The sequence below is a fragment of the Lolium perenne genome, chromosome 4 (assembly GCF_019359855.2).
Source record: "Lolium perenne isolate Kyuss_39 chromosome 4, Kyuss_2.0, whole genome shotgun sequence".
Classification (NCBI taxonomy): domain Eukaryota; kingdom Viridiplantae; phylum Streptophyta; class Magnoliopsida; order Poales; family Poaceae; genus Lolium; species Lolium perenne.
Genome location: NC_067247.2, coordinates 105,587,047 through 105,602,358, shown reverse-complemented (window position 1 = coordinate 105,602,358; position 15,312 = coordinate 105,587,047). Strand labels below are relative to the sequence as shown.

At 41.7% G+C, this 15,312-nt stretch overlaps 1 long non-coding RNA gene across 3 annotated transcripts; it reads right to left on the bottom strand.

Moving 5' to 3' along the window:
* Nucleotides 1-7,973: 7,973 nt before the first annotated feature.
* LOC127293547 (uncharacterized) lies at nucleotides 7,974-12,256 on the bottom strand. 3 transcript variants are annotated; one of them, XR_007845940.1, is made up of 7 exons: nucleotides 12,126-12,256; nucleotides 11,816-11,976; nucleotides 11,670-11,693; nucleotides 10,733-11,565; nucleotides 10,316-10,579; nucleotides 8,832-10,054; nucleotides 7,974-8,433 (listed from the first exon to the last, which is right to left on the bottom strand). It is a non-coding gene; the product is annotated as an uncharacterized lncRNA (long non-coding RNA). The 3 variants fall into 3 exon arrangements; XR_011742736.1 differs by lacking the exon at nucleotides 7,974-8,433 and having other exon boundaries at nucleotides 8,444-8,911; nucleotides 9,499-10,054; XR_011742737.1 differs by lacking the exon at nucleotides 7,974-8,433 and having other exon boundaries at nucleotides 8,444-9,607; nucleotides 10,005-10,054.
* Nucleotides 12,257-15,312: the final 3,056 nt, after the last annotated feature.

Below are 15,312 nucleotides of genomic sequence, written 5' to 3'. Positions count from 1 at the left end.
ACAATATCTTTTGGTACCCAAATTGAGTACCCTCTATAAGCATAGCCATCAGGAGGGCCAACATAGTTAGCATAAACATTACCATAATAATCAACAAATAAAGCATAGTGATTGTTTGGCCCCGTGCGGTCACCACTAGTGGTTTTTCCCTTTGAGGCTTTGCCATCATTAGTGACCTTCTTGTTCTTTTCTTGAGCGGGCTTCTCCTTCTTGTAATTGTTCTTCTTGTAGGACTTGGGAGCATATCCAAGTCCAAACTTTTGATTGTTTGACCTTTGCTTACTCAAGAGGTCATCCAATCCCATCTTATTCTTGGCGATGGTGAACTTTGCAAGTTCTTGTGTTAACCTAACATTTTCCTCAAGAATAGTTGCATTCTCACAAGAAGACTCATTAGGATGATAGTCGAGACCATATTTGGTCACCAAGGATTCAAGATATGCATTGGTCTCAACATGCAAAGATAATTCCTCTTGTAAACGAACATGTTCCTCAACAAGTTTAGCATGCTCATGAGTAAATGAGGTGGAGGAACTAGTCACATCTTTAGCAACAATGGGATCATTCATTGATCCAAGAGCCTTTTTGTAGGTTTCTTGAAGTAGGTCATGGTTCTCTCCAAGTTTCTTGAGCTCATCCTTAGCAAGCTTGTTAGATCTTTCAAGATGGTCAAGATCCCTAGTGAGAGAAGCATGAGCAACTTCAAGCTCCTTCTTTGAAACATCGAGCTCTTGGGCCAATAGTTGAGCCCTTTCAATATTTTCAAGATCCTTAACTTTATCTAGTTCATAGGTTTCAATTTGTTGCTTAGGGCCTTGAGATATGCACCTTTCGGTTTTTAGCTCTTGTCTTAGGAGATCGAATCTCCGTTCTTTATCATTCAAATGATATTCTAATTCCTCAATGGACTCATCCTTTTCTTTGACGGAGTCCATCAAGAAATCAAACTTGACAAGAGCTTCATCACGAAGGGTGCATCTAACTTTGTAAAGTTCCTTAAGAATAGCTAATTCTTCTTGATTTTCAGTTTCATCATCAAGAACACTAGATAAAGAAGGTGGGGATTCCATTACCTTTGTTTCTCTTGCCATTAGACAAGAGCCAACGATTGTAGAGGAGGGAAAGTCATCGGAGTCATCATCTTGAGTAGTTCTTGCCATGAACGAAGAACCACCATCATTCTCCGTGGAGTAATCCTTGGAGTAGTCATATGTGAAGAGTGACCCGGGCTTGGAGAAAGCCAAACCAGCCACTCCGGCCTCCTTCTCCTCATCTTCCTCTTCTTCATTGGACATGTACTCAGCCCCAACAAAGGCTCTTCCCTTGTTCTTCTTGAATCGATCGTTCATTGGGTTTGGCTTCAACCTTGGCTTGACCCCTTTGACAAACTTTGGCTTGTCTACCCTTTTCTCATAAGGGCACTCATTTGCAAAGTGACTATCTTCATCACAGTTGTAGCAAGTTTTCTTCTTCTTCTCATTGAGGAGCATTGGAAACTTTGCCTTGTACTTCTTGGCAAAGAAGGAAAAGTCGGTGGCGATGTCACTAGTTGAAGTCATCTCTTCATCTTCTTCAATTTTATAGACTTCTTCTCTTTCATAGACAGCTCTAGCCTTGAGGGAAAGGTTGTGTGAGGCTTCATCAACACGGTTCATAGCCATGATCCTTTTTCCTGACTTGGCCATGTTCTCATTTGCCGCCTGATACGTCTCAAACGTATCTACAATTTCTTATGTTCCATGCTACTTTTATGACAATACTCACATGTTTTATACACACTTTACATCATTATTATGCATTTTCCGGCACTAACCTATTGACAAGATGCCGAAGCGCCAGTTCCTGTTTTGTGCTGTTTTTGGTTTCAGAAATCCTACAAAGGAAATATTCTCGGAATTGGACGAAACGAACGCCTAGGGTCTTATTTTTCCACGGAGCTTCCAGAAGACCGAAGAGGATACGAAGTGGGGCCACGAGGTGGCCAAACCACAGGGCGGCGCGGCCAAGGAGGGGCCGCGGCGGCCTGTGGTGTGGGCCCCTCGTCAGCCCTCCGACTCTGCCCTTCCGCCTACTTAAACTCTCCGTCGCGAAACCCTATTACTGAGAGCCACGATACGGAAAAAGTTCCAGAGACGCCGCCGCCGCCAATCCCATCTCGGGGGATTCAGGAGATCGCCTCCGGCACCCTGCCGGAGAGGGGAATCATCACCCGGAGGACTCTACATCACCATGATCGCCTTCGGACTGATGTGTGAGTAGTTCATCCTTGGACTATGGGTCCATAGCAGTAGCTAGATGGTTGTCTTCTCCTCATTGTGCTATCATGTTAGATCTTGTGAGCTGCCTATCATGATCAAGATCATCTATTTGTAATGCTACATGTTGTGTTTGTTGGGATCCGATGAATATGGAATACTATGTCAAGTTGATTATCAATCTATCATATATGTGTTGTTTATGATCTTGAATGCTCTCCGTTTCTAGTAGAGGCTCTGGCCAAGTTGATACTTGTGACTCCAAGAGGGAGTATTTATGCTCGTTAGTGGGTTCATGCCTCCATTGAATCTGGGACAGTGACAGAAAGTTCTAAGGCTGTGGATGTGCTGTTGCCACTAGGGATAAAACATCAATGCTTTGTCTAAGGATATTTGTGCTGATTACATTACGCACCATACTTAATGCAATTGTCTGTTGTTTGCAATACTATAAGGGGTGCGGATGCTAACCCGAAGGTGGACTTTTTAGGCATAGATGCATGCTGGATAGCGGTCTATGTACTTTATCGTAATGCCCTAAGTAAATCTCATATTAGTCATCATGATATGTATGTGCATTGTTATGCCCTCTCTATTTGTCAATTGCCCAACTGTAATTTGTCCATCCAACATGCTATTTCTTATTGGAGAGACACCACTAGTGAACTGTGGACCCCGGTCCATTCTTTTACATCTGAATACAATCTACTGCAATCATTGTTCTCTGCTGCTCTTCGCAAACAAACATCATTTTCCACACCTTACATTTAATCCTTTGTTTACAACAAGCCGGTGAGATTGACAACCTCACTGTTAAGTTGGGGCAAAGTATTTTGATTATGTTGTGCAGGTTCCACGTTGGCGCCGGAATCCCTGGTGTTGCGCCGCACTACACTCCTCCGCCAACAACCTTCACGTGGCCCTTGACTCCTACTGGTTCGATAACCTTGGTTTCTTATTGAGGGAAAACTTGCTGCTATACGCATCACACCTTCCTCTTGGGGTTCCCAACGGACGTGTGCTTCACGCGTTATCACCGCCACATAGGAGACTAAATCATCGATGTTCAGATCCGCACTCTTGGTAATGATTTGCAAGTTGAGTGCAAGGTTGGTGTCTTCTTGCTTGACTGCAATCATGGCAATGACCTTGGACTTTATGAATGCTTCATTCATCTCAAAGCTGTCATTGTATTTCTCACATCCAAGTCCCTTGACCTTCACTCTAAGAGCACCAAGCCTTGCATAGGCATGGGCCACGGATTCTCCTTCTCGAATCATGAACATAGTGGCATCTTGCTTGGCGGACTCGTAAAGAGCTGATTGGATCAAATCGGTTCCCTCTTGGAGTACTACGATTCGATCCCACCACTCTTTAGCGGAGTCAATGTCATTGACTTGATCAAGGAGCTTGCGGTTGATGCCACTTCTAATCTTGTCACGTGCGGAGGCATTGAGTTGACGGTTGTAGAACTCGGTGGAGGTCAACCGAGCGGGATCTTGTGGCTTCCGGTATCCATCAACAATGATCTCCCATAGCTCCACACTGCAGCTGCGAATATGAGATTCCATAGAAGATTTCCAAAAAGGAAAGTGAGCTTCATCAAAATGGGAAACATTCCCACTATGGTTTATATGAGGCATGGGTGAAGTGTTTTTGGGAAAGTCATGATTGACTTGGTGGTAACCTTCCGGAGGAACCGAAATCCCACTAGAAATCCCACTAGTCAAGTTCTTAAGCATGGCAGTCATTTGTGCCATTTGGCTTTGGACTTCATCCTCCTTTTTCTTTTTCTCGGCATCATATGCCAAGAATCTGGATTTCATCTCCTTAACCAAAAGGTTAGAATCATCATCCAGACCCTCGAATAGTTTATCCATCTCACTCTTAAGGCTGTGAGGCCCTTAAAAAGAGTCCAGGCTCTGATACCAATTGAAAGTTCAGAGATGGTAAACCTAGAGGGGGGGTTGAATAGGTTTCTACATATTTTAATTCTTTCTTTGCAATATTAGGCTTTGCGGAATATAAAGGTATCCTAATGCAAACTAGGTGAGACAACCTATATGAGGATACAAGTAACTCAAGCGTGAAGGCTCTCACAGGCAGTTATAACACAAGTAAGGAGTTCGGTTAGAGATAACCGATAGCACGCGGAGACGAGGGTTTATTCCCGTGTTCCCTTCCTTTGCAAGAAGGTACGTCACGTTTGGAGGGGTGGAGGTCCCACGAAGGATTCCCCACGCCACGAAGGCTCACCCAATTCTCCGGAGCCTATCCCACGAAGGAATAGCTCACTCACTTGTGGTAGACTTTGAGGTAGCCTCCAAACCTTCACAATCTTGTCCGGAGAAAATCCACAGCCCGGATGCTTCCGGACTACTCTTGCCCACCTAGGGTTTCCAAGGAACCCTAGAGAGAAAGCTTCTTGATGAATACAAGGGAGAATGAGATTTGGCTTGGTAGAACAGTAGATCGGGTCCTCCTCTAACGTTTCCCTGGAGGGATTTGAGTTTGGGTGGAGAAGGAGGGAGATATGAGGCTTTTGGTGTTTCTTGCAATGGAGTATGAGAGAGAGAGAGCTCAAGAACAGCTTGTAGTGTAGTGCCTGCCTCTTCAGAGGTTAGAAGAAGGGGTATTTATAGTGTCACTTGAATTCTGGCCGTTGCTCACTTGCCACGTCATCATTTGCCCGAGAAACCCGGTCAACCGAGTGAGGGACCGGACCGGCCGACGCATGGCCCGGTCAGACCGGGCCAGGGACCGGACCAGCCCCAAACCGGATCTCGGCCGGGCGGGCTCTCGAAGCTTACTGGACACCTTCCGGCTGGCACTGGCATGGGGTCCGGTTGGGTGCCGGAGCTCCCGGTCCACCACCCGGTCGACCGGGCCAGTGACCGGGTCGGCCGGTTCGAAACCGGGCTGGTGACCGGACAGTTCTTTTGAGGTACTGGACTCCATCCGGCTGGCACCGGTCCTGGGGCCGGTCGGCGCCGGGCTGGTCTGACCGGGCCACAGACCGGCCAGGGCTGAAGACACCCTTGTTGATTTTTCGTCGAAGTGGAGGGTCTCCCATTGCCTTCTTGTTCCATTGATACACCATTATACCTCTTTGGCTAATACCTAGAGATCATCTTGTAGACATGTATTAGACCAAATACTCTAACACGGTGTCATAGTTACCAAAATAATGGATAAGGGTAAAATACCCTTACAGAAAGGTAAAGACTAACTATCACCATTAAGTCCATATGGAACATATTTTGGGTTTTCTTATATATGAAGATTCAGGTGGGGACTCCCCCCTCCCCGAGCATTAAAAAAACTATTACCACTCAGTAATATCACCACTTGGAAATGATGTTACGGTGTCATGACCGAGTTTTTTTACCTGCACGAAATGTGCTAAGTAGTTTTTTTCAATTATATTATGAACCACTATCTATCCATTTACATATTTGAGCCTTCCAATTGGCACTACTTAACCTTCATAGCTCGTCCTCTTATGGGGATCGGAAGCGACGTAGGTTTAATGCAACTGTTTGTTTTCTTGTATATGGAGGTCGTTGCTAATTGTTATCCAATTTTGTCTTCCTCAACTTCTTATATGTCCTCCTTGAAGATTCATAATACAACGACTGAAATCTTTTATTGATTAAGAGAATATTTTCTTTGTGAAAAAACAACTCCTTGGGTCATTCCTTAGTAGCTTTGCATTTATAGTGTCACTCTATGGACCATAGGGGTCTTGATATTGTTATTTTGAGCTATAGAATCAAGCGTTGCTTTTGAAACACCGACACAAATTCTACTACTTAGAAGATATTTCTTGAGCGTACTTAGTTTGGTCTTGTTATCATGGTGGACTGTCTCATGCTAGTTCTGGTCATGGATCATTTTGGAGGAGGGACATTATGAGTTGTGTGGATTCTTATCGGAGCATTACCACATGTTTTCGAGGAGATGAAGCCATAGTTCTTCTTTGGGGAAGATTTCAGGTCTCTACGTGAGGGCTAGGCTCTTAAGGCTAACCGTTTCCATCTATTGTTTTCTTTCTCTTTGGATCGGGATATCACAGTTAAAACTTCTTTGAACGCCAAAAAATTGCACGAGACTTTCATCTTACCATTGCATGGCTTGTCAACAAGTTCGAGAATAGTAGGACATTCAAGGTGTTAGGTATTATTTTGGAGGACCATTATATGCCTATTTTGGACTCCAGATCTTTCGAGTGGGGCAGCAAGTTGTACTCTTCAAATAAATATTGTAATTTCCTTTTATCTAGCCTTCAAAAGGTTTGTGGAACGATGTAAAAGTGTAGCCCCTCATGTTCCATAATTAGATGCTATTTTAATAATGGTTTGAAGAACTTGAATTCTTATGGTGCAAATGATCAAAAGCCATGTGCCAACGATGTAGATAATTCAATAGCTAAAATGGTGATGCAAATAGTCAAAGCCTGGAATACCAACTTATAATTACATTAATGCTCAAATGGGACCAAAACAATACTTTTACTGAGCATACTAAAACTCATGACTTTTTGACACCAAGCGGCCGTTCATAAAATATAATTACCCTTCTTTCAATATCTATAACTTGCATGACGGTGTGAAGAACATCAAAAACCAAGTCCCTAGGATCACACAGAGTTAAAATCATCATATTACCCATCATCGACGGTAAGGGAGGATATTAATTATGTTGAGTCATTAGAGATGATGGGAGTCAACCAAGCTATGGAAGAACATTATGAAGAAGAAGAGTATGAAGACATACCACTGTTTAGGTACTGACTTTGTTAGAATGCATGATACATGAGGAACCAATATCCCAAGATGACAATGACCCGATTACCAAGAGTTCATCAAAAGAGTAGCTATAAACTATGTGAATTAGAGTACGATTCCATCAAGATGATGGACAAAGTTGATTGTGGGTGTCATTTTAAATACTTTACCATGTAATCCTTTATTATTACCTTATTATTATATTTCTTTTATTTTAAAATTATAACATTACCTAAAATGTTACTCCCTTCATTCGAAAAATCAAGGCATGCAAAATTGGTCAAAAAGCAACATCTTCTAAGCTTGACCAATTTTATAGACAAAAGATAAACTGTACACGTGTAATATTAATTCAATAGGGATAGATCGACTATAAATATATTTTTGCATGGTGCATTTCTTCAATATTGTTGACGCTGATATTTTCTTGTATACAAATGATGAAACTTAGTAAGTTCGAGTTTTAACTAAATTTATGTATTAGTTTCTAGACAGGGTGTAGTAGTATGTGTTTCCTACTAAGTAGGCAATAAAAGCTCTTATAATGTTATACTAGACCATGAAAGCGCGCGTTGCCGCGCCCGTCCATATTTACAGAAAAGGCGCCTTTTGTGAAAAAATTAAAACCATATGAATGATTTGTCTACTTGGATTTAATTATTTTAGTTAAATTTTTCATATTGTTAGCTGAAGATAATGGCTTGTTATGAGTTTGGTTACCATCGAATAACTACTAATCCATTCTTGAAGTGGAAAAGAAATAAGATCGCAATGGCTATACAACTTGTATTATGTTGGTCAAATTAACAACCTAATAATACGCGTAGGCCTAACCCACCAGGACGAAGTGAGTACATACCTTTGATAAAATACAAAATCAATTTAGTAAACTTGGAAGGTGGAACTGTCCATGTTTTTGTATACAATAAGATTTGAGTATTTCTTACTGTTATGGGATTCAAGCAGCCTTTACTGTTACTCAACAATCATTACATAATCCACAAAGGGAAGAATAAAAACTGGATGATTAGCCAGCCAAAAGAAAAGATTAATAATGCACAGAAATTCAAGCAAGATTCTGAGTTACAATTTTTAGCTTCAGATCGGCAGTAAGTAATCTCTCAGGCTAGGGTGGAGAATTCTCGGTAAATCAAAGCCGCTGGTCCCAGATTTGCTTCTTCTATGCAATAAACTAATATCAATGCTGGAGTCAGAATGGATAATAAATTTCTGGCAACAAATACATCGTGCTAGCCATACACAATTGCTAGAATTTCTGAATCAGCACTTCCATGGTTCTCTTGTATGTCAAAAAGAGACTGAAGGATTCTCACTTGATAGAATCTAGGTACAAAGTTATACCACGTATTGGAGGTTTTATAGTATACCCCCTGAGGGAAAAACCAATAGAAGTTAAATAAATCATAAGCGTCAAAATGAGGCTCTGACATAAGAATGACGAATACAAGCACTGCAATCAATTCAGTAACATTTATTAAATTTCCATAGAGAAGCAATGCAAATAACTTCTACAACCTCTTGTCGTATATATTCTAACATCCATTTTCAAAAGATTTTTTCTCATTTACAGTATGCTCTCTTCAAGATTACTGTAACCACTTCATATAAAGAAACTTATTTAAGAATAATTTAAATTACTATCATTGAAAAGTTCAAGGGTAATCCTTCAGGACAGGGTATCAAAGTAGTGAATCTTTCATTGTCCTATGAAGTACCAAGAAGAATGTACAATTTCGAGCAGTCACATGTTTTCAAAAAGTTCACTTACTGATGAGGAGAAGACAGTTTGGATAACATGGAGTAAATCCCGGCATGCATGCAGCTGCAGATCAGTTGTATACCCCAAACCTTAGATAAAAGGGTTAAGTACAGAAATTTAGAAGCAGTCAAAGTATGAACTGGGAAATAGGCACTAATCAAGATGACAAAGAAATTGTTGTTTGTACACCTGCCTCACGTCCAGGACCCAGACAAAGATTAACACTTAAATGCAAGCCCTAGCTAAATGGGATTAGTGAACTAAGTGGGTTGATGTATTAATTTCCTACCAGGAATTGAGTCACTGTAGTACATAGATATGTAAACATGGAACAACACCAATAACAAAAGATATTAGATTCTAACATTAATAATAAATGAAAAAATGTGTTAACAAATATCAGTGAGATGGGTTTATAAGGCTTACATATCGAATAGAACAAGATATCGAATAGTTCTAAAAATATCACTCGACTGCATTAGCCTCAGAATATAAGTTCCCCTAGTTGTTTGTGTTATATAATCTATTGCTGATGAGTTTGGTATGGTTGCCTTACATATACTTTAATAAAGACCAGAACAAGATATCAAATAGTTCTAACTCTGGAAATATATGTTCCCCTAGTTGTTCACGTTATGTAATTTAACTGCCGATGAGTTTGGCATGGTTGCCTTACTTCAACTTTAATAAAGCGGGTTGTGTGCATTATTTTGATGTAGAGGCCGGGGATTCAACCTTCTTTTTGGGAAAAACACATAGAAAATATCAGCTAGCCCAGAATGTACCTGTGATGAATCAAATGGCATGGCGAATAGCAAGAACACATCTGCTAAGCCTAAACTCTTTGCATTCTCAGCATGTTGATAATTCATATCATTTAGTTTGTTTAGATGTCAGAGATAACTAAAATGGTAAAAAGAAAACTGTATTAAAGCAAACATTGTAAACGCAGAAATAAAGATCCACAATAAGACCATACGAAGCTAGCTTGTCAAAGTCAAACAATATTTTCTGAACCATTGCTATCAACAGGTTTATATGGGTGGTACTCTATGGAACACCTGCATACAGCGGTACTTGGATATTTGTTCGGCTGACAATTTAGAGAAAATTATTATAAGAAGCCATACAGATGTAGGAATTATAATGGCGAATTAGTACAAAAATCTTGAATGCACTGACCAATTAGAAGAGAAGGGCACGTGAATAAAACAGGATACGTAAGAACTTTCCTGCAATATAACATATATGCATAGGGTTACATCAGTTACACTTTTTTTTTTCTTTAAAGAGAACTTGACACGCAACATGTCAATAAGAAAATTTGGAATATCCCTACAGGAAATAGGTAGAGATCGAGAATCTCAAGTACCGGAAACAAACTATCACACCCATGGTGTGTAAATTCATTTGGTCTCAAATTGGGAAGACCTGACAACCAAAAACTGCATAGGAATCATATCAATAACAAGATCACATTTTGTTTATCCTACCCAGTCATTAATAATCACCGCGTAGATGTACAATTGAAAGCTCGGTTCATTGCATCCTTACTCAGCAGGACACTGTCATATGCATTATTCCAACTTGTGCAGCACCCTCGCATGAATCAGGATTCAGGAGTAGAATAAACTTTGTAATGTGTGGTATGATTCTGTTCCGTTGTGTATTAGGAACCAGATTGTACTAGATTCAGACCTGTCGTAATAAAATCGCAGCTATTCCTTCTCAAAAAAAAAAGGATTCAGGAGTAGCTCCTAAGAAAATCAATAAACCACAATGTTACTCGAAGAATCAGAGCTGGAGGCATAACTAAATCTAAATAACACCATCGAGATGCTCGATTGCCAAGCACAAAAATCTCATCGAGACTACGGCCGCAAGCACAAGAATGGGAGATCGGGAAGAACCTGACATCCGCATGCAGAAGCCGGTCGCAGTATTCACCGCGCCGGGGGCACCCTGTTCCGCTGACGTCATTACAGCCTTCTTCTCCGTCTCCATGGCAAACACGAGACCAATTGGTAAGAGCGAATAATCCGATGGGACCTGGTCGCTGCAGCGATATTAAGAGACATCCCAGCATTGGAACAAGGTAGTGCCATAGGGGAGCAGAGGAGCATTGTCACAATTCTTATTCAGGGTGTTGATCAGAAAATCACTCCGTGCAAGGAAACAAAGTAGTGAGATGGAATCAGCATTAACAAAAAAAGCATGATCTTCACCCTCTAATCCCTACAAAACCAGAATGATGCCCAGGGGAACATAAAGATAGTACAGAGTAGATCAAATTCGAATCCATGTTTTAAAATTACCAAGAAATATACCTTCATCAAGGACAAGACTCAAATCTGGAATATCCTCAATTCCTCATAGTGTACGTAGTAACAACTTAAAAAAAATGCAGAAATATAGAGAACACATCCCGTTCATGTTGAGAGTAAGGAGAAGGAAAATAGTTGGTTTCGTGGCTTGTACTTATGCAGACAACTGATAATAAAACCTCGCCTAGGTCGTGCACATAGAAGGATGTACTTAGATGGACATGTTTGATTAATTTTTGGAAAGTATGTAGTAGCAGACAGTATGAAGCTAGTTTAAAGGAGAAGGAACAAATAATCTCAAAAGAATATGTCAGCAAATGTACCTGTCCAGCAGCCATTGTGAAATAATAATAAATAAAGGTCACACTGGTGAGATGAATCCGGGAATAATAATTTGGAAAATAGGATGATGACAATCCCTGTAAATAGAAAGCAAGCAAGAATATGCTAGTTAGGTACGTAATTTTCGCTATAGTGTAACCAGATATGAAGAACATGATATCAGGAAAGAAGAAAGCCCAACCTAAGCAAGCAGCATCTCAGATTACTAATGGGACGTCCAATGTGAGATGGGTGTAGTGAGGAAAGACGTTAGCTGTGTCCACATATTTATACATGAAAGAGAAGGGAAAACTGAGAGTAACGCTCGAAATAATGGTTCCAAATTACCAGCGTCATGAATCGATCATTAAGGCGTTACCAGCGTCATGAATCCCTGATTACGGCGGCATGAGGTACAATTAACCCGTGTAAAAGGAGAACCGGTCTTCCGATCTGGATGGGCTTGGTGCCGTTTTTGCGATTCCGTTGATCGGAGCCCACTCGACGGCCTGAAGCGGGAGGCAAGGTTCGCCGGCGGTGAAGCCGGACGAGTAAAATAGTTGGTCAACGCTAATCTAAAATCCGGGTGAAATTAAACCGAAAAGTCGTTTAATTTGCGTATGAAATTAAAGCGCAAGATTGTCAATTTCGTACATACCTTCGCTCTTCAGGTAGCACGCGTCGCAGGCAGAGGAAGAACATAGGCGGAGGTGGAGGACAATTTGGGGGATGGAGAAGAAGAGGAGTACAGGAGCAGGGGAAGACTATTTTTTTTCTGCTTCAACCGGTATGTTCGAAGCCCAAATGCATAGGCCCATAAACCGTTTCGGGGCCCAAGTTTTGGGCTGGTACCTAACTAAATTTTGGGAGTAGCAGCCCCTATAACGAAAATGGGCCTCTACGACAACAGAGAGGCCTTTTTAACGGGAAGAGACGCAGGTTCGGGTACGAGAAGCTCGTTCGGATCACTCAGGACGATATGGTCCGTCAGATTCGCCGATCGGACGGCCAGCAAGCTCTAATCGCTGTGGAGGCGCCATACTGGTTCCATTATACTGTTAACTAATAAGTTACATTATAACTTGATTAAATATTTGGCTTACCTACAGGAGCGGTGTTTTGGCTCGTAGGAGCATATGCTGAAATGCATCTTAGACATATTTTGAAATGCTAAAAAAATTAAAACAAAAAAATCGCACGTACATCTTCACGTGCTATGTGCCCACAAAGTCGTTTCATGCAATATCGACTTGTCACGTGGCGTGTGTAAAAAATAAAAAATTGATGCTAAAAATAAGTCTTTTCACAAGATAAAATTTCTCTTTTTTACATAAACCACAATAAATATATTTTTTCACGAAACTTGACGAACGCATATATATTGTTAAGATGCACATGTAGAAAATTTTTCAAAAAAAAAATCGACACTTCAAAATATGTTTTTAGGTAGAGGGAGCATATACACCCAGAGCCAAATTGAATTTCCGGCTTAATTATTTACTAGCTTCTAAGATTAAGCAGTCGTTGCTTCCACATTTCAATGTGCTACCATAATCATTTACACTTTACACTATTGGTTTTTTTTTAGAACTTCCTGCATCTTTATTCATATCGAATCAAAATTTACAGGGATGTTAAGTCCATCAGGTGGAGCTAAGAACCAAACATGGCGACCTATTGAAAGGGATGTAGCAAAGTGAGCTAGCAAATGTGCATCCACATTTGATTTCCTATTCTCATGTCTAAAGGAAAATTCCCTTCTTAATCTCGCCTCATCTTTGATCTCTGCAATTACATGGCTGAAGATACCCATGTTCTGACCATATATAGCATTCACCACCTCCATACAGTCGGACGCGATACAACACTTCTGAATATTCATGTCCGAAACTAGCGCCAAACCTTCCCGGCAGGCCAGAGGTTGTAATACCATCGAAAACCGTGGTTGCCGCTCCCAGGAAAGTCCCCTGCTCTGAGCGATAGACCACTCCTACGGCGCCCTTATTTGATTGTTTAGCAACCGCGACATCGACGTTCATCTTGCAGCAGCCAGCCGGTGGGAGAATCCACCTTGCATGCGGACTGAGATCCAGTGCCCCGACTGAGGCAGGGCACGGATGAACAGTACCGTGCCCTGCTGCCTTTTCTGACCGTTGGATCGAGAATCGATGGCTGGATGAACATGAACAGGCACATGCTACAGGGGGCATCTACAGCAGTATATTCGCTACAGGCATCTTCCACAGTATCTACTACAGTACCATCCACAGTGCCTGCTACAGTGCGAAATCTGATCTATTCATTATCGATCCAACGGCCAAGGCAGCAGGGCACGGTACTGTTCATCCGTGCCCTGCCTCAGTCCGGGCACCGGATCTCAGTCCCTTGCATGCACGGCCGGACCCCTGCACTTGACCTTCGTCTCCAAAGGCTTCTTGGCGACTTCTAGGTCCCTTAAAAAAAATCAATGAACATTGTCGTCGACATCGGGCTCTGAAATATCTCCTCATGGATAGCCTTCCGTCGTGAATGCCAGATGGCCCACAACGTAACCAACATCTTCGTCAACTCCTCTTGTGGCCTCGACCTCATCATCTCAAACAAACCACTGTTTAGCTAGCCAACGTCTCCGATGACCGACTTATATGTTCGACGAACAGTGGATTCACCAAAGCCCAAACATAGCGAGCCATTGCACATTCCAAGAGAGAATGCCTCCAGGAGTCTTCTTGGCGACATAGCGAGCACACACACGACGGAGCCATCTGCCTATTGGCGGGAGATATCTATAATATCTAAATAGGAGCTACCCACTAAGTGATTTCCCTCAACATGCAAAGCATCCAACTCAGCAAGCTTGCCACATCATATTTCCAATAACAATTTTTATTCTGGTAAAAAGCTACAGTGTCGTTTGTTTGCGACCTTTACAGATCCCGTCGACCTTCAACAAATGGACTTTTTAATCTCTTCGATTCAATGTTTCCCCCAACGCTCCCACATGCCCACCCGGTGGCCATTCATTGGTTTTCCTTCATCTTCATCTTCTCCACTAATTTTAAAAGAAAACTGATGAATTTATTTCTCCCACTCTCCTTGCGTTGAGTTGTATATAACTCAGTTCTTTTCCATTCTTTACATCCATTTCCCAGACTCGCATGAAACGATCGTCCCTCTCCTCGCGGAAGTTCGGAAGTTCGCCGTCTCTGCACAGGAGACACTCGCATTGGGGCTGCGCCATCCTCGCCAGCCGCCCTTACCGCTGCCGCGAGCTATTCAGGCACCTCCAGATGCGTGGACCAACCTTGTGGCTGCCGCCTGATGCGATCTTAGACGCGAACAGAAGCACTGTTTGTGCTTACCTCCAATCGGAGCTTCCAGGAAGAAGCGTCTGAAGCAAAAGCTCCTCCGCTGCTTTGGACGGAACACGGATGAGTTTCTCCATCGTCTGAAGGCATGCAGTATTATTATTTTTCTGAAATCAAGCATGCAGTGTGTACATATCTCCAAATGTTCGATGAAATGTCTAAATCTGTCAGCATCGTTTTCAGGTTAGTTTTTTTTGTCCTAACGCTCAAGAAATTAGAGTGAAACTGAATGCATGTCTATTCCTGGGAAATTATGCATAAGGTTATTCTTATTTTTTTCTTTTTTGCAGGTTGCATGTTCTACACCATGTGTAGTGTCAGAGTCGTTTCGAAGCATGCAAATATATCTCAATCAAATAGTTCTCCCTTATTGCAGATTGTACACTACAAGACGTGAGGTGCCTCTGGTTATTCAGTTATATTTTTACACTTCGCGTACTTTGTTGCTAACTTTGCAAGTTTGTAGTTGATTTGGTT